This window comes from Sarcophilus harrisii, chromosome 3 (assembly GCF_902635505.1).
Source record: "Sarcophilus harrisii chromosome 3, mSarHar1.11, whole genome shotgun sequence".
Lineage (NCBI taxonomy): Eukaryota > Metazoa > Chordata > Mammalia > Dasyuromorphia > Dasyuridae > Sarcophilus > Sarcophilus harrisii.
The window spans coordinates 194,541,010-194,560,274 of NC_045428.1; the positions used below are offsets into that span (position 1 = coordinate 194,541,010).

At 36.2% G+C, this 19,265-nt stretch overlaps 1 protein-coding gene and 1 long non-coding RNA gene across 3 annotated transcripts in view; one reads left to right on the top strand and one right to left on the bottom strand.

Moving 5' to 3' along the window:
- NHS (NHS actin remodeling regulator) overlaps positions 1-19,265 on the bottom strand; it is a 449,010-nt gene that overhangs the window by 210,682 nt on the left and 219,063 nt on the right. The gene's annotated exons all lie outside the window — the stretch shown is intronic.
- Positions 2,667-19,265, top strand: part of LOC116422304 — a 44,998-nt gene continuing 28,399 nt past the window's right edge. Inside the window, exon 1 of the long non-coding RNA XR_004232891.1 lies at positions 2,667-2,785. This is a non-coding gene — a long non-coding RNA (uncharacterized LOC116422304). The remainder of the gene's footprint in view (positions 2,786-19,265) is intronic.

The following is a 19,265-nucleotide window of genomic DNA, read 5'->3' on the forward strand; positions in this document are numbered from 1 at the left end:
TTCAGTTGTGTTCAACTCTTCATGAGTTTTGGAGTTTTCTTGGCAATGATACTGGAATGGTTTGTCATTTCCTTCTCCAGTAATGAAACTGAGGCAAACAGGGTTATGTGACTTGCTCAGGGTCACACAGCTAGTAAGTGCCTAAGGCTAGATTTGAACACAGGAAGATGAATCTTCCTGACTCTAGACCCAAAATATTTACTGCAACACCTAACTATCCTTTTTGTGTAATAGCTGAATACTAAAGACAGAATGTGATGTTTTTCTTCTTAATAATATAATATAATGGTTCTCTCTGGGAGAGGGTTTCTTGGGGAGGTTTTCTGGAGGCAGCCTTAGTTTCAGTTACAAGTAAATAATCACTCAAAATGCAGCCAGCTGATAAAATGCAAACATTTATTTTCTCCTTCCAAATCTTGTCTCTTTCCTTGGGTCTGGTTAGCTCAGAGGCCTATCTCTCTGCTTGGTTCCAAGAACTCTTGCAGATTGTCCCTTGCTTCTACCTCTGCTCTCTCTCCTTGGTTCTAAGAGCTCTTGCAGCTTTGTCTTTTGCCTCTGCTTTCTTCAGCCTCCAGATGAAATGAATCTCTCTTGCCTCCAAAAGAGGGCTTCTGGCTCTCAATCTCCCAGAGTGCTGAATCTGGTTGTGCCTCCGAGACAGTGCTTCTCCTCAACTGAACTGACACTTCCTTCTCCAATCTAATTCAGCTGAACTCTTCTCTCAGTGTTTTCAGCTCAACTCCCCAAGACAGCCTCTGTCTGTTTCTTATATAGGATCTCTTCTGAGAGAGAGGGATTATGGATTTCTCCCAGAGTGCTCTCTGGCCCTGAGAGTTTCAAAGGAGGTGTGAATTCGGATATCTCATACTAAATCCTGAAATCTTCCAAACGTGTGAACTCCAGTGAGTACAGGTGTGAACATAAGCATTGTCTCTCAGTTCCACTTAGTACCTTGTTTCAAGTTGAGTTAACACTAGGATTCCAACAACAGAAGAATGGTATTCTCAGAATTTTGCTATCCTTTTTTTGATTGTAAAGAAAAAAAATAACAAAAATCTAACAGAATCACATTCTTAAAAAAAAAAATAGATTTATCAGAGAAAAGGGGGAAAAATCCCTATCATAAACAAGATTTGTTAAGTTTCCCAAAGTTTATGAGACCAAAACAATTGGTCTCATAAAAATTTCACTCAGCCCACAAATTTTCATTGATCTCTCCCTTTTTATTTTTATTCCCTTAGAAGCTTAGAAAAAGCATCCATATTTCTTCCTATTGTTTCTCATATTAACTAGATAAGAGAAAACAAGTATTTATCAGCAGATTCATGCTCAGTTTATGTATAATAATTATTATTAGTGGAAATTAAGAAGGATAAAATAAGCATACTGAAACTGGATTTTATCTACAAACCAATGATTTGTACTTCCAAGGCCAATTTTGAGAATTACTATCTGATTTTCTGCAATCTTTTACTAATACCAAGGCATTTAGGTGGTATAGTGGACAGTATACTAGATCTGAAGTCAGGAAGACCTCTGTTTGAATGTAACCTCAGATGCTAACTGTATGACATTGGGTAATTCACTTAACTTGCTTACTTCAGTTTTCTTATTTGTAAAATGGAAGTTATGATAGCACCTAAGTGTTATGGACCAGAACTCTGAAACAAGGATTCTTACAAGGTGTTAAGTTAGTGGAAATGATAAAGACAATAATTATCTAGTTTAGCGTGGTGATTAATTGTTCTCTAGCTCAGTACATGTACTTAGTACTTAATATAGTTCTATAAGATTCATATCTATGATAATATAATTATAAGAGAGCATATAAGCTCAGACAAACATCCAGAGTCAGAGCCAGAGACTGGAGGTGGGAGCTGAAGCTCCCGGAGCCAAGGACAGAAATTCATTCCATCTTTGGTCAGGCTCCTGGTGGCTCTCCTGGGGGACTGAGAAACAGATTCATTCACCGTAGTGCCAGGCCTCTCCTACTTAGCTTCTCCATTGAAACCAAGACTCCAGAAGGCCTTTAAGAAAACTAACTCGGGCCCCAAGAAAGGAAACTAGACTGTGAAGAAAATAATAAAGGATTTGGACTTTAACACCTGACTATTTTTGTGGTGATTAATCTACTGAAAGAAAGGCTGCTCCCAAGACTTCCAGAAAGCCAACCAAGAACATTACACCTAAGTATCAAGATTATTGAGGATCAAAGAAGATAACATGTAATATATTATGCAGACTCTAAACTGTTATATAAAGGTTGTTGTCATCACTAATGATAACTGTACAATGAGCTGACAGTAAATAATTATCACATAATATACTCAGTTGAAGCTCTGTTGAAAACTGAACCCCTTTCATTCCTGGAAAAAAAAAAAAGTCTTCCTAATAATTAGGATTATAGATTCAGAGTTGAAAAGTCAACAATTTGTAGAAATTCCTGAAAGTAAAATGGGCTAATTTAGGTAGTAGTAAGTAGCCTATTAATGGAGATCTTCAAATGAAGGTTGAATGACTATTATTTGGGCTTAATAGGATCATTAGTATAAAGCTAGATGAAATCTCAGGTCTTTTATTCCATTCCCCTCATTTTGTAGAAGATGTTCAGAAAGGATTCCTCTCTGAATGCAGAGATTTTCATCAACACCAGGGTTCTATGAGTCATTATGATTGTCTGTGATTCATTGATTCCCCATGCAAACAAGTCCTCTGAAATCCAATCTATCTCCTTCCCTGCTCCAGGGAAAGTTTGAGAGAGGATAAATCATGAGTTCATTTGAAAGTAAGTGAGATATTTTCAGCATGCAGTGGGTTATAGGAAGTAGCTAAGTAGAAGGACAAAGTAGGGAATATTTGAGAGAGAAGTCTGTTAGGGATTCTCCTTCTGAGAATTGCCATGTATACCATGTCAGCTGGTAGGATGAACCCAGGAGGTAAAAGGGGGCTTGGATTTTAAGGCAGGAGGTTGTGTTTTACAAGTTTTTCCTTGAGATGGCAAGGGGTGTGTTCTCTTACTAGATCTTTTCTTAGGCCGAAGCACTAACTCTCCCTTCAGTGTCTCCCTTCTGTGGATTCACCTACATGGTGCTGAGTGGGTTAGGCACAGGATAATCCCAGAGGAGAGTAAATAAAAATAACCAGCTTTGAGTCCATAGGCAAGAAGGATGCGGAGAGATTCAGAGAAGCAGAGACATACATACTCTTGCTCCTGCTATCCCCTGCTGAGATTATATCGTCTTCATGTGTTTCCGGGGAAGATTGGTATATATGGTCCTGGCAATCAATAGCCTTGGTGGGAGGTTACAAAGTCTTCATAATGTGGCTTTATTTATTTATTTTAATTAAAGTGAATACTTGAATAAGATCCATCTCCTGTCAAATGTCAATATAATCACACGTTCCAAAGCTAAATGGAAATAATGTCTTGAGTATTAACTATTTTCTTTTATCTATTTCTCTATTCTCCTCTGTTGGTGCAAACTATGATTTTATAATTAGAAAAAGAAAGGAATGTTATATGTTATAAACTGTCTGCCATAGGATATGAATTTTAAAATAGAGAAAGATTGAGATAATGACCAGAGAGCTAACCTATGAGATATGAAAACAAGGGATCAAAACCTATCCTTGATAGATACTGGTTATGTGACCTTGAGCAAGATATTTAACCTCTTGATAGCCCAGGTAATCTGAATGATGAATCTTCCTGATTCCAAACCCAGTGCTCTATCCACTGATACCTAGATGCCATGTCCAAAAGAAGATGGAATAAATTACTTAATTTCTCTGTTTTTCTGTCCCTTTATCTGTTAACTAGGGGTGGTGATGATTTAAATTGAATGAACTATTCCAAGTTATCCTTTCATGAATTCAGATTGTAGCTAATAGAGAATTACATATAGTCCTGCCTATTCAATAATGTAGTTGAACCCTGGCTCTCACATACACATCATACAAAATCACCTTATACCATCTAAACTTCAGTTTCTTCATTCAGAAATGGGATAATAACACTTCTAATACTCCACAGAATTGCTATGAGGAAAGTGTTTTGAGGAGTCATCAGCAGGTATTCTTAAAGCTGGGCCAAATTCAAGTGACTAGCAATAGGGAAAGGGAGTGATTGCACAGAGATCACAGTTCTGATCACAGTTACAGTTGCCCTGAGCATTGGGAGAAGGGAGATGGAAATTCCTCTCCAGAAAGTCTGGCCTTTACCCTTCTGGGATTTTGGGAAAGAATTGGACAGACATTAGGAGAAAGCCTCCATGGAGACTTTTCCATGATACTCCTTCCCCAAGAGATGAATCATGTTCCCTCCCCCAGATGTTGGCAAACTTAGAAATATCAAAGTACTTTGTATATTTGAGTTAATTTCTTTGAGGTCTAAAATTCCATGAGACTCTCTAATCTGTCTTCCCCAGTATCTTCCCCTGCAAGTAACATGGTACTCTGCACACAGCTGGCACGAAATAAATGTTTGTTGATTTGAATCAGGAAGGGGATCTAAGAACCCTATGAGTTCAGCAAATACCTTAAAAGGACAGAAAGGGAATGGTTCTCAATAATCAGTAACTATATTGCTCAATAATTATAAAGGGTTGTGGTAAATCCAGTCACTATTAAGCCATAAAGTATAGTGTGGGGAATTTAGAAGGGGAAGGAAAGATGCTGGGTCAAGAAAAAAAAAATCTCCCCTCAAGATGCAGAGGTCTCCTAGATAACCCCCACTTCACTTTTCCTTCTTCCAATTTACCTCTTTCTGTGCAGGAGAGAAGAATTGATATAGTATTTATTTTCTTTGAAGATTTTAGCCTGTTGAGTGATTCTGGGAATGCACTGAGGTTGGCAAGCTGCCCACCCCCAGACCTTAAAATGATACAAACTGAAAAGACCTGAGCTGGATTTGTCATCTCTATCCATGATGGCTTTCTCTGAAAGAAAAAACAACTGCGTGTTTATCCTAACCACTGATTGTGTGCAGATGTGTTTTCTTAATAGTGCTTGTGACACATTTATTTATTCTTTCTCAAATTTGGATGCATTGCTTTCCACATCTATTCCAGCCATAAGGAGTAAGCTAATCTGTTTAACTTCTGCTATTCAAAATGATTATCATTTCCTGAATTATAGTGCATTTAATTTTTAATTTTTTAAAACCATCATTCAAACCTCACAAGTGACCCAAGGACGAAGTTTACTTTATGAAGGGAAAGTTGTTTAGGCCAACACTATTCCTTCCTCTATAGTTTGGCCTTTGGTCAGAGGGAATAAAGAAAAGGACTAAAACTAAAAACTAAGGTTTTGGGGATATCCAAGAGAAAATCATAGAAACCAGAAAGAAACAAAAGCATTACCTAAACATTTCATTTTTTAATCATAAAATGGCTCTTGTGATCTTCTGCAAGGAGTAACTAGCAAGCAACAGTATAATACAAACAATATAAATACAATACAACCAACAACACGAAACAATCTTTTTTGAACTTGATTGTTTTGCTATACTAGAGAAACTCAAATACACACACATCAACAAACAATACATTAAATATAGTCCCCTTATCAGTTAAGTAAAACAGCAGTAAAGATGGATCATATTCAGTAGTTATCAAAATAATAATAGCTGACATTTATTTTTATAGTCCTTAAAGGTTTGCAAAGATCTTTATAGATACATTTTTCTCAATTGATCCTCATAACAGCCCAGATGATTAGGCTCTACAGGTTTTATTTTTATTTTATGTATTTATTTTTGCAGGGCAATTAGGGTTAAATGACTTATCTAGGGTCACACAGCTAGTAAGTGTTAAGTCTCTGAAGCCAAATTTGAGGTCCTCCTGACTCCAGGACTGGTGCTCTATCCACTGTGCCACCTAGCTGCCCCATCCTATAGGTGTTATTAAACCCTGTTGTTACAGATGAGAAAACTGAGACTCGAAGATGATGGTCTATGATCACATAGTTATTAAGCATCACATGGGATTTGAATCCAAGTTTCTCCTGGCTCTAAGTTTATCACTTTACTACTACCTTCTCCTTTTGTAACTTCTTATTAGGGAAAGTTATGAAAAAATAAATTTCCAGTTTCAAATACATATTTAAACAAAACTATTATTTCACATTTTGGAAAATAAAATGAATTGAGCATTAATCATACTATAACTGACAGGCATATGGGTCTAGAATTCAATAAATCTGTCTATTCTGATGATATAATAAGTAAATGTTACTTTGATATTTCTTAATAACATTTTTTTTAATTGAGAGTACATTGACCTAATATGAAAATTTTGAGATAGTTGAAAAAATAGGGACCTTTTTCATCCCATAACATTCTTCTATCTTTCAGCCCTTGTCTTGGAACAAATCCAAGTGTAACAATCACAAGCAAACACTTTTTTTTCTCCTCCTCTTTCAAGTCAATAGATTTGTCTGCAAATGCTTTGTGAACTTCCACAAAAGGCCTAGAGCAATTTTCATGGAGTGAGAGTCAGCTCAGGAAGGTTGGGGGAGATGCCCATCCTTCTGTTCTGAATGTGACCAAATGGCATTTCTAGGGAAAACAATCAAAATCATAATATTGTCATGAGGCATCCCAAGATACAATAAGACTAAAAGACTTTGGGTTCAAATGCCATCATTTGTTGTGTGTCCCTGAATAGGCTACTCAACTTCCTTAAGGCTAAGTTGTTACCTCTATAAAAGGACTTAATAATAATTCTTACCCTGCCTATCTCACAGAGTTACCAAGAAGAAAATGCTGTATAAATAGGAATTATTATCCTGATGAATCTGTTTCTTGGAATCCCAGAATAGCAAGACCTTTCCTGATCTCTCCCAGAGAGATCATAGTTTTCTCCACCCTAAAGTTATATTTTGTGTTTTCTTTGCGTATATTTGATAATTGTCGACCTTTGTTCTTATTGTTTCTTCTGAATGAATTATTAAATTCCTTGAGGGTAAGAAATGTTTCATTTTGATCTTTTGTATCTCTAACATTCAGCATAGTGTCTAGCATATAGGTTGCATTTAATAAATTCTCATGGTTGTATAATTGAGTGTCTTTCCTACTCAAATATGTAAATGACCACCATCTTCCCTTTCCCACCCCCTATTCATTCCATTTGAATACTTTCATTCCATTTATTCATATTCCACTTGAACAAAGATGGAACACGTTAAAATAGATTCCCATGACAGGTAACATAGACCTGACCTGATACTACTGGCTATACATTTGGGGGCCAATTAGAATTCCTTTTCTATTTTAAAGAGCAAATAAATACGAATGCAAATGAAATGTACTGGAGGTCCTTATTCATTGGGCTGATCCTTGCTTTCTCCCCCAGCCCCATCCAATCCCCTTATTCTGAGGGGGGAAAAAATTGAGCTATTCAATTAGCTGAAAAAACTCCATTAAACAGAATCCTTTCCTTTTAGAAAAAGGCCTTTGTGTTTTCTTCAAAGTTTTAGCTTTTTGTGTTGTCTACCCTTCCCCCCAACCTCGGTCTGCTTTACTGAATCTCCTTAGGGGTCAAGTACAAGGGGTCTCCAAGAATTTTCCCAAACACCAAGGGAGGGTGATAACAACTCCTAGGCAACAATGAGGGGAAATTTCAAATTAACCAACTTAATTTAAACTTCACCATCTCTCTCATGGAATATAGCATTGTTCCCTTCCTTGCTCTGAACTGAAGGAATGGTTTCCAGACAGTATGGGACCACCATTGTGCTGAATCCAGGCTATTTTCCTATGATGTGAAGTGTCTCTACCCAGATCCCTGTCTCTAAACTAATCCATTTGAAGAGAGAAAGTGCTCCTTAGATTGGATCAAGGAATTCTTAATGAAGTTGTAGTCGATGGAGAGCAAAGCTGGTGAAGAGTTCCACGTTGTTCATGGTACTTTTTAGATACAAATATCAGGAATAAACCACTCTGTGTTTGGTACAAGATTCCCATTCTCCTTTAAATATCTGATTCCATCTGATTATGAATTTCAGAGGATCTTTCCGGGCTCTTGGAAACAATAGGTCATGCTCTGGTTTGAACAGCAGAATGTTTTATTGTTGTTTTCTGACTGCATAAAAGAAATGTTATTAGGAGTTTTATGGGAATGCTGATGTAGACATCATCTCCCTGAATAGCCTTGTCCTTAATGTGATATTAGATAATTTTCCAAAAGGGAATAATATACATAAGGTAAAACTTTTCTGACTATTAAGTTCCTCTTAGGCAAAATTGGAAAGCCAGCTTCACCCCTAGCTGTACTGTTACATCTTCTATACCAAAAACTAATATTCAAGGCACAAATAGATTGTGTGGGATAGAGACACTTGGGAAGATGCTTTCTAAAATAGGACAAAGCACATACATTGGCTAGATATAATTCAGGGAGGAAGAAAGCTGAGATGTGAACAATTTCTTTTTCTGCCTCAAAGTGAAATCAGAGATTAGATAATGGCATAGCAATAAATTTGGTTCACCTTTGTAGTTTGGCAACTAGATGGCAACTAGTAGATAGAATACTAGATTGGTAGTCTGAAGATCCAAGTTTAAAAGCAGTCTGACACTGAGACAATACCTAGGTGACTCTGGGCAAGTCACTCAAATTTGTACTCAGTTTCCTCATCTGTAAAATGCAGATAATAATAGCATCTATGTGTCAAATACTTTGCAAAAAAGGACTTATATATATATAAGACCTTATTTTATTTATATTTATTTATAATTTTATTTATATATAATATATTAATATTAATTAATTATTAATAATATTAATATATAATAATAACATAATATAATATTTATAATTATATAAGACCTTAAAGGACTTATAGAAGATCCCCAAGTCAGTGTAGTTTTCTATTAAGTTTCAAACCAAACAAAGATCTCTGGAATAGTCAGTATCTATTATTACTGTGAGCATCCACACAGGTTTTTTTGTTTTGTTTTTTGTTCTACTATAGTTCTATAAACAGATGAGAGAATTGGACCCTGCCACATAGACTTGAGAGTTGAAAGGAAACTTAGAAGTCAATTAGCTCAATATCTATTTTTACAGATAAAGAAAAAGAGAACCAAAGATGTAGAAAGCTTTTGCACACAGGTGGAAGGTGGAAGCCTGGAATTCAAGCCCAAGGCTTCTGACTTCATTACAATAGTTCTTTTAGCTTCATGAAACGCTGGCTTCCAAGTTGGAAAATGATGCAATGATAAGTCATTTTATATCAATATAGGTTTTTTTTTTTTTCTTTAGGAAGGATTTTCTCTAACATCTTTAGGATGAAGAGGGAGAAGATGCTAAGAGATTTATATCTACTTGAGAAGGACCGAGAAGAATTGAACAGTTTGGGGTTTTTTGCTTGAAAAAAGTATTAAATAATGATGAGGATGAGGATGATGACTGGTGATGAGGATGATGGTGATAACCTAGCATTTATATTCACTTTTAAGGTTTGCACATCACTTTGCATGTTATTTTATAGGATCTTCACAACAATCAGATGATACATGTGCTATTTTTATCCTGAATTTGCAGATGAGGAAACTGAGGCTGAGTGAAAGTGGCTGAGGCAGAATTTAAATTCAGGTATTTCTGCTTGCAACTCCACCAGTCAGATATTGAGGCAGATATACTGTACTATTAGCCTAAGTCACCTATGTTCCAATTAAAATCCTACTTTTTACAGGGAACTCTGTTAATTCTAGTGCCTTCCTTCTGAGGATTGTATTCAATTTATTCTGTATATAGCTTGTTTGTACACAGTTGTCTGCATGTTGCCTTCCCCATTAGACTATAAGCTCTTTGAGGGCAAGGACTATCTTATCTTTGTATCCCCAGTGTTTAGCATGGTACCTGGTAAAGAACCCACACTCAAATATTTATTGACTGACTTGTACTAGGAGCCTCTCTGTGTGTGTGTCTGTTTCTGTCTGTGTGTCTGTCTCTCCCCCATACATTCATACATTCATATATATATATATATATAAATACACACATCTATGTGTATGTATTTATATATTCTTTCTAATCAGAAATGGCTATTCCCACTTCCATGGAGTGGGCAGGGACCAATCTATCCATCTATTTCTCCTAGATGGAATTTAGATTTAGTTTCCCTGTTTATTTGTTTTCTGTAGTATAGTTACAGATAATCCTTCAATAGATTAGAAAACAAATGCCCCTGGCAGTCAGAGATAGAACACACAGCCTGTTTGCTTGAGTGGGGGAGTACTCAGAGGGCAGAGGACTGTCTTTCTCATTTAGGTCATCCCATAAAATGTAGTGGGAGAGGGGTGAGGTAGCATATCAGCTTGAAGTCTGACTGACTGCAATGCAAATTCCTTCTGGTTTTCCTTTTCATCCAGGGATTTTCACATGGTTATCTTTGAGCACCTAACATAGTTACTATGAGACAAACCCACTGAGCCCAGGTGGGAAGTTCCTTTTATAGCTTCTGTAATTATTTTAAAATAAATTAACTACCAGCCCAACCCAGAGGTGACAACTTCAGCTTGCTATTAACTAGTATTAAGGTTGGAGGTATTATTAACCTCATACAGGGAGAGCAATTTTGTTCTCTCATTCTGAGTTTCAGAAAAGAGCTCAGTTTGACAGGCCAAATGAACAGTAATAATAACGTAACTCTGAGTGGTGCATCTGGGGCTTGCTCAGTGGCTGGACAGGCTTGCCAGGCTCTTACTGAGTCTACTGGGGTGGGCAGTGCTATTCCCCCCAGATGGCATCAAGCCAATTTTGTTGTTTCCCCCCCCCCCCCCCCCCCAAGAATCAAAGATCTTAGGCCACAGAGCCTGACCTGGCATAAGGCATCTGGAGGCCTCTAAGATCCAAAAAACAGTGCCCCTCTTCTGCCACTAGTGAAGTAAAAAAAAAAATACAGTTTTGCCTCTTAAAGGAGGCATTTATTGGGGTTAAAGAACTATCCTGATAGTACAGAATTTCTTCATAGAAATATACCCTAGTCACATTCACTCTGATAAGCTGATTTTTCACAGCTGTATTTAGAATCCTTGAGGAGGATGAGTTAAAACTGAATTCACTCATAAAAAAAATTAAAATGGGTCTCTTGTTTCGCCCATCCCTCATCTTGCACTCTGAATGGCTATCTCTCTTTTTTGCCCTTAATCCCAGCTCTGCATTTAGCCTAGGAAAACCAATCAATGCTCCCTCATCCTTAATTACGGTCCTTGGCAGATGGTTCACTTTTTTTTTTTTTAAGAATTATTTTTATTTTCATTTCCAAATTTTCTCCTTCTCTCCATCCCTTTCCCTACCCATTCATTGAGAAGGGAAGAATTACAATATGATCAGGCATAAGAAGCAATGCAAAACATATTTCCTCATTAGCCTTTTTCTGAGGTAGGAAACAAAAGCAAGAAAAATAAATCGAAAAAAGCATGTTTCCATCTGCATTCTGAGTTCATCATTTCCTGTACTTTTAGGTCTCAAGTAAGGCTTCCTTACCTGTAAAGCACACACCAATTGCAACCAGCTCATTAAAAATCATTTCCTGAAAGCTGGAAAAGCTTCAGTGTCAGAGGATAAGTCTGTTCCTCCAAAATGAAACATATAGCCTTTTGTATGGTGGTAATTTATCAGGATGACAAACCCATCCTATCCCAATACCTCAGTGGAGCATTTCCCCCACCTTCTAGCCTAATTAAAGCAGCTCCAGAAATTCTATGAGTTCTTTCTATGCACCTTTCTATAGCACTGAAGTTGTCAAATTCAGATCAAGGAAGAGAATGTCAAAGTCACTCATAGTGCCTAAAACTTTTATGGGAAAGAACCTCCCTTTTCTCTCTTTTTTTTTTGGGGGGGGGAATATAAATAAAAGAAAAATCAAGTACCCTTTTATTTGTCTTCTAAGATAGAATGGAGTGAGGCAGATTCAGTTCTTGATCATAGATTTCTCAGCTATCAATTTTGGCATTACTTAATACAAAATAATTAAATAAAAATAATTTTAAAAAACAATAAAAATTTTAAAAGTCATAATAGTAGCTAGAATTTATATTCGAGGTGGTAGAGTGAAATAGAGCACCATGCCTGCAGTTAGGAAGATCTGAATTCAAATGTGGCCTCAGATACTAGTTGCCTGGACAAGTCACTTGAACCTTTTTGTCCGTTTCTTCATCTGTAAAATAAAGTGGGGAAAAAACCTCAAACAGGGTCACAAAGAGTCAGACGTGACTGAATAATGATGGAACAACTTAAATATCTAACTCTAAATCCAGCATTCTTTCCATTTGTATCACCGCTGCCTCTTTTTTTTCTTTTTTCTTTTTTCTTTTTTTTCTTTTTTTTGGCATAAACCTACTTCCTTAACTTAGTAGTGGTGTTGGTGATGAGGGAAGAAGGGGTAGGTGTTAGTGGGAGCCCTGTGCCATAGAGGCAGCAGACACATTCAGCAGTGGTGGAACCAATTTATTTAATAATTTTTTAAGGATTGTGGCAATAAGTATTATGTTCTGAACATTTATAATGATTTCACAGACACATTTCTCCCACAATTTCTTTTTAAACTACAATTATTCACAGAGCAGTGGAATTAAGCTGTCATTGGGCCATGGCTATGCTTAACCATCCCACCCAATGAAATAACAAGGTTGCACTTGAGTTTTCCCAATTAATGCCCATGGACAGAAATATCATTGTGGACTGGTAAACTGAAGAAAATAAAATCATGGTCTTTCTGTTTGCAAAAAATGAGTGAGTGAAGGAGAAGATTCCAACATGTAAGATTCTTTCAGCTTCATCCTATGGTTACTGACAGCGTCCTTGAAAGCTTCTAAAGCAAATATTACACACGGTTTGTGAGGTCATGAGGTTTAGAGTCGTGCTAGCCCTCAGAGATGATCTATTCCTGCCTCACCCTAGGACTCTGAGGTTGAGATAGAAAAAGTAACTCACCCAAATTCAACCAGATAGCCAATGTCAGATGCCAGACAGCTAGTAAATATCTGAGGCTAAATTTAAATTGAGATCATCCTGTCTTCAAGGCCAGCTCTCATATCCCACCAACTGCCTCCTTGATTTTCTTTTATTTATTTATTTTTTACCCGGGCCGCTTAATTCAACTTCACTTTAAAACACGAGGAAAGGGGAGTCCAGATATAGAGAATGATTTGGAATAACAGAAGAAACCATGGTTAAACCTGCTTATATGTTGGACATGCAGTGAAGTCGAGTGTCATTTTCATACAGAAAAATTCACAAATGTAAGAAGCAGGATCTTGAGTTACAAAGCTGGGATTAAACCTTGGTCTTTGGTACCAAATCTCAGGGCTCTTTCCACTAGGAGTGTGTGAAGAATAGTTAAATAGGGGGATTCCAGTACAGAACAAACTATTTTTGGCCATGTGTGTGTGAAATAGTCTTCTTCTCAATAAGGCCAGTGTATTTATAACCATTAAGATTCCTAAGAGATTTGTCATAATGAAACTGAATTAGCTCTATTATTTTGAAGATGTTGCATGCTGTCAGTTCACCAAATATGTACATGGGTTATATGTGTGAATGTTAAACCTGTGTGTTTATGTTTGTACATATGTTAATGTTCACTTGCTTGTATATAGTAATTGTCACCTCTGAGAAGCTGATTAGAGAATAGTTGTATAACCATTGTGGTTAACCAAATATTTGTATTACCTAAGAGTTCCCATATATGATGCAATATTTCAAGGATCTGTTATTTCTCCAGTGTGAGTCCTCTCATTAAAAAAAAGATACAGATTGCATGTACTTTGTGTCTTGGGACTGTATTCATGAGTCTGGGAGGCTAAAATCTATCATACATAGATTAGTGATACTCATATAATTAAAATGAAATAACTTATACTTGACTCTCACATTTTAATAAGCATAATTTAGTTTATTTTCTTTTGATTCCAAAGATACTTTAAGAACATATAGAGCCTCAGGCCCATTACTGTGAATGTCAGTTATCTTGATACAGCCCTGAAAGGAAATCCTATTTATTTGGGCTTTTTAATTGATTGAATTTGACATAAAAAGAAACTGGGATGAGAAAGAACAAAGTGAAAATAACAGAAGTCATGGTTAAACCCACTTAAATATTGGACATGCAGTGAGGACAGGAATCATTTCCATACAGAAAAGTGTCTGTGTGTCTTTTATGTTACACACACATCCTAGAGTTGTATCATCTACCAATTACAGAATGGCAATAATATGAGGCCTGTGTGGTTAAGATATAAATCATGCAATCCACTTTCCAAATTTTAACAGGATTTCATTTACATCAAAGCTTTTCCTCCTCAGTGGTTTTTGATTCTTTTCAGCCTCTGGCTGTCTTACCTGTAAAAGTCAAGCCAAATGATTATGAAATCATTAAAACCCATCTTCTTGGTGCAAATCCCCATCTAGCTGACACCAAGTTTGAGCTAATAGGATCATAAACTTAGAGCTGGAAGTGATCTTGAATGTCATTTAGCCTAACTCCATTATTTTACAAATGAGGAAACTGAGGCCCAGGGAGACTAAGTGATTTGTCCAGAATTTGAACTGAGATCATCTGACTCCAAACCTAGCATTCTTTCCATTGGGAAAGAAAGGCAAAATTGTCCTAGTTTACTGGGGCCCATCTGTATCCAAACTTTTTTCTGCTTAATGGGATGGTTTTTGAACTAAATCACCTAACAGCAAATGTTTGCCATTAAACAGTATTGAATCTGAATTTGAATGTTGCTAAAGTAGAAATTGTTTGTTTTTTTTCATGTTATGTAAAGATCTGCCATATTAGCTCAATTATTTGAAAGGTGATACTAGTTAAGTAAAGGTTACAAGTTTGCTCCCTCCATAAGTCAGATAACATTACATAGGGAAAAAATAATTGTCTTATAACTAGAATGTCTTATAGCTAGAGGTCTTGGAAAACTGATGTCATCAGGACAAATACTGGCTAAGAGATGGATCCAGACAAATTAGCTACCATGACGGGTGGGGAAAAAAATCAAAGAACTTTCTCCAATGATGACGTCACAAAGACCATCTCCATCTTCAGAGGATAGTATATTGTTTATTATTTAATAAGAAGACCCCATATTTAAACATTTTCCCAAAAGACACAGATCAGGGAATCTCCCTTTTTAGATTCAGACAAATCCCCACAAACATTCAGGGTCTGAGAAATCAGGGTGATCTTACTGAAATTTAGGAGTTTACATCAGCACCCTTTTGAAATGTTCCTCTCTTTTTCCTCAAAGAAAAATTTTCCTATTCCTGATAGATATTTAAACAATTTTCCAAACTTAAAAGAATACACAATTCAGTAAAATTCACCAAATATATGTTGATTATGCCCTTTGTGTAAAACAGTGATAATGCCAGACAGACAAAAAAGAAATGATACAGGCTGCCTACAATGAGTTTACATTCTCATTGGAGAGAAAGACATGGAAAGAAGTAACTCTGATATAAAGTAGAATATAATAAGTGGACAGAAAATGTCCAAATTACTGAGTTCAAAGTGCTGGATCAAAGATTTCGTGGAAGAGATTTTATCTGAGTCAATACTGGAAGGAAGATAGAAATTTTAACAGATAGAATAGGAGCGGAATAGTGGAAAGAATCCATTCAGTATAGGAGAAATAGCACAAACAAAGACAAGGATATGGAGTTGGGAGAGGACAGGATAGGAAATAAGGAACAATAAATCATCCAGTTAGGTTGTAATGTAGAATATATATAATAGGAGATAAGTCTGGAAATGAAGTTGCATTCTGATTGTGGAGAGTTCTGAATATTAGGAAAAGGCATCTCTATTTCCCTTACAGAGGAAAAGGAAATCCCTAAAGGTTTTTTCAATAGAATAGTGATGGCATGAGAGTTACCCACAATTCAGATTACACAGACAGCTGTGTGAAAGATAGAGTAGAGAGAAGAAAATTGAAGGCTGAAATGATCAAATTTATTTAGTAAGGGGTAATGAATCTTAAATCAGATTAGTTGCAGTAAGGATAAAAAAGGAGGGGAGAGATTTAACAGGCAGAACTGAGAGATAGATCAACTAATTAGAAGTGAAAGGGAGAATAGTAAAGGAAAAGTCAAGCATATGACTATCGGGTTTTGACCTTGAATGATGGGAGAACTATGATAACAAAATAATGGAAAAAAAAAAAAAAAACAACTCCAAACTTCTTGCTATATGTAGGATGTACAAGTACCTAAAGTCCATTATCAGCTAGTCAGTCAATAAACAATTATTAAATGCCTACTATGTTCCAAACATTTCCCTAAATGTTTAGTTACAAAGAGGCCCAAGGAGGAGACAAGCAAACAAATACATAAATATAAATTATATACAGCATAAAGAGGGAATAATGAAAAGAAAGAGGGCCCTAGAGTTAAGAGGGTTTTTTTGTAGAATAGTGGTGTCAAACTAAAACAACAACAAAAACAATAATCGGGGGTATTATCCTGTACACAGGGATTCATGTGGACCACATATTGATTTATTTTTAAAATGTAATATTATCTGTGTTTTATTGTATATTTATTTATTTTGTTAAATATTTCTCAATTACATTTTAACCTGGCTTAGACAATCTTCAAGAATATTTTGGGCCACCAAAACAGGCTACAGCCTGTGGGCCATATGTTTGACACTTGTGATGGAAAAGACCAGTTTCCGCTATATCTGTTCTGCCTAGCTTCTGCCTAGCTTTTAAATCCCTTCACAACATTTACTCAACCTATCTTTCTAGCCTATTTTTTCTTCCTCTCTGAATGTTGCAATCAAGTCATATGACCTTTCCTCCAGTGAAACACTTCATCTCCTGATTCTATACTGGATATCCCCTATGCCTGGAATGCACTCCTTCTGTACTCTGCTTTCTAAAATCACTTTTCCTTCTTGAAGAAATTCAAATACTACTCCCTGCATGAAGTCTTTCTTAGTCCCCTTAAGGAGTGTTAGTGTTTCCCTTTCCCAGACTATCTTGAATTTAATCAGTTGATATTTACATGCATTTTAAAAAATATTTATTTAGTGATACTTCATGTCAGTACATGTCTCTTCTATTCTAATATAAGTTGCTAGTAGTGACAACTTTAAAACAATTAAAGTGTTTCTATTCCATTTTTCAGTACATTGCTAGGAACATAGTAGGAATTTAATAATCACTAGCTGATTGATTGAAATTCTGAGAAATGGGCTAAAACCATGTTTTAAAAAAGGAGAAATGTAAGAATCACCATCCTGGGTGAGTCCACTGGCTCACTGCTTCTGAACATGGTATCAAGGGGATCTTTTTATGAGAAAGGGATTGGCAACTGCCTTCCATGATGTCATCCTCTAAGGTTAGTACCCCAAACTTCTCTAAACTTCCCATTCATAACCACTGATGTTTTTAAAAACTCCCAACAGTTTATTTTGGGATCCTGACATCATGTTTTATGCTCCAAGGGATTTTCTTTCACTGACCCCTTTATAGCCACTTGTTGCTAGTAAAGGACCTTTCCCATGAAGTAGTAGAATTTCCTCTTCCTTTCTTAGCAAGAGTCCTAAAACAAGCAGCACTCTCCAAATCTGGTTCTTGTCCTGTAAGAGAGAGTCACTGGTTTTGGAAGGTGTTTTAGGGCTTCTTAAACTTTTCTCACTTTAAGGTCCCTTTTTGCCCAAGAAATTTTTATGTGACTCCAAGTATATAGGTATGTAAAATAAATGTACAAATCAAATATGTACTGATAATAAATCATAATTTTATGACCTCTAACATGCGGTTGTGACTCAAATTTTAAGAAGCTGAATTTTAGAGAAAATGAGATAAGGACTTAGGAATTGTAATAAAGGGTTTTTCCTCCTGTACTTCAAAAGTATCTTTCCATTTAAGTGTAGCCTTTCTACCCCCATGAACTTTCTGTCACTGCAAGGTCAATGGAAAAAACTTGTAGAGTTTCCTGCTGCTGTTCTCTGTATAAGAGGTCCCATTTCCTAGAGTCATTTTGACTGGGTATGCACCATGTCTAGAATCCTCTTCCTCTTCTCTAGTCTTAGCTAAAATCCACCTTCTGCAAGAAGCCTTTCCCACTTTCTCTTAATATTAGTGCCTCCCCTCTCTTATTTATATCTCTAATTTATCTCACTTATGTCTTGTTTGCACATAGTTGTTTATCTATTGTCTTCCTCATTATAATGGGAACTTCTTGAGTCAGGGACTTTTTTTTTTTTTTTGGCCTTTCTTTTTATCCCTAAAACTTATCATAGTAACTGGCACATAGTAGGCATTTAATAAATGGTTACTTATTTGACTTCTAGAGAACTCTAGAACACAATGATTGAAACTGAAAATATGGCAAGATAAGAGGATGCAGAGACTTGAGGTTGGATTATGCCAATGAAGAAGGTAGAGTAGTAAAAGTCTGCTTTCCACTAATTCTAGTCATCAGTTGCTCCTTAAAATACAGTAACTGATATCTGCCAAGAATTTTAAATTTATGAGCAATACTACAAGATCCAGGGTTGGAGCAAGAATCTAGACACAATCTAGTATATCTGAGGTTGGGGAATAAGGGGTAATCTATCCAAGTATATTTAAATGTGTATTATCATGAATAAATGTAATTATTCATTCTTGGTTTGATGCTGGGATATAGTCTTATATAGAACACTGTGATGCTAGGTCTCAGGAAGGTGAGAGGAATGTCCTGGGGAAGGTAAATAAACTGCCAGACACAGACAACAAATGGGAATATTATCATTTGCAATAGCTACTTAAGAAGGTGGTTGTGAGGAAAGTGTTTTTAAGTTTAAAAACAACATATGCAAATATAAGTTATTATTATTATGCATAGAATAATGAAAAGAACTCTGGGCTAAGATTCAAAGACTCTGAACACTAAGTTCCTGTGTCACCTTGCTTCTTTATCCCTGTTTTCTCATCTTATAGATGAGAATTTTGGACTATAATGGTTCTTTTCCATTCCAATTTTATCTGATGCTGTGATCTTATTACAAAGAAAAGTTTAGTCCTGTTTTACTGCTGAATTAGCTAAAATCAGGCCCCACTAGCATAGCTACTCCAAGCATGTGCCACATCCTACCTTTTTTAGAAAAAAGAATGTTGCTATTAAGAAAATCCTGTACTTCCAGTCCCTCTACCCTCACTCCACTCCAAAATCAGGGACTTTTTTTGTGTGTGTACTTAGGCAATTGGGGTTAAGTGACTTGCCCAGGGTCATACAGGTAAGAAGTATTAAGTGTCTGAGGCTGGATTT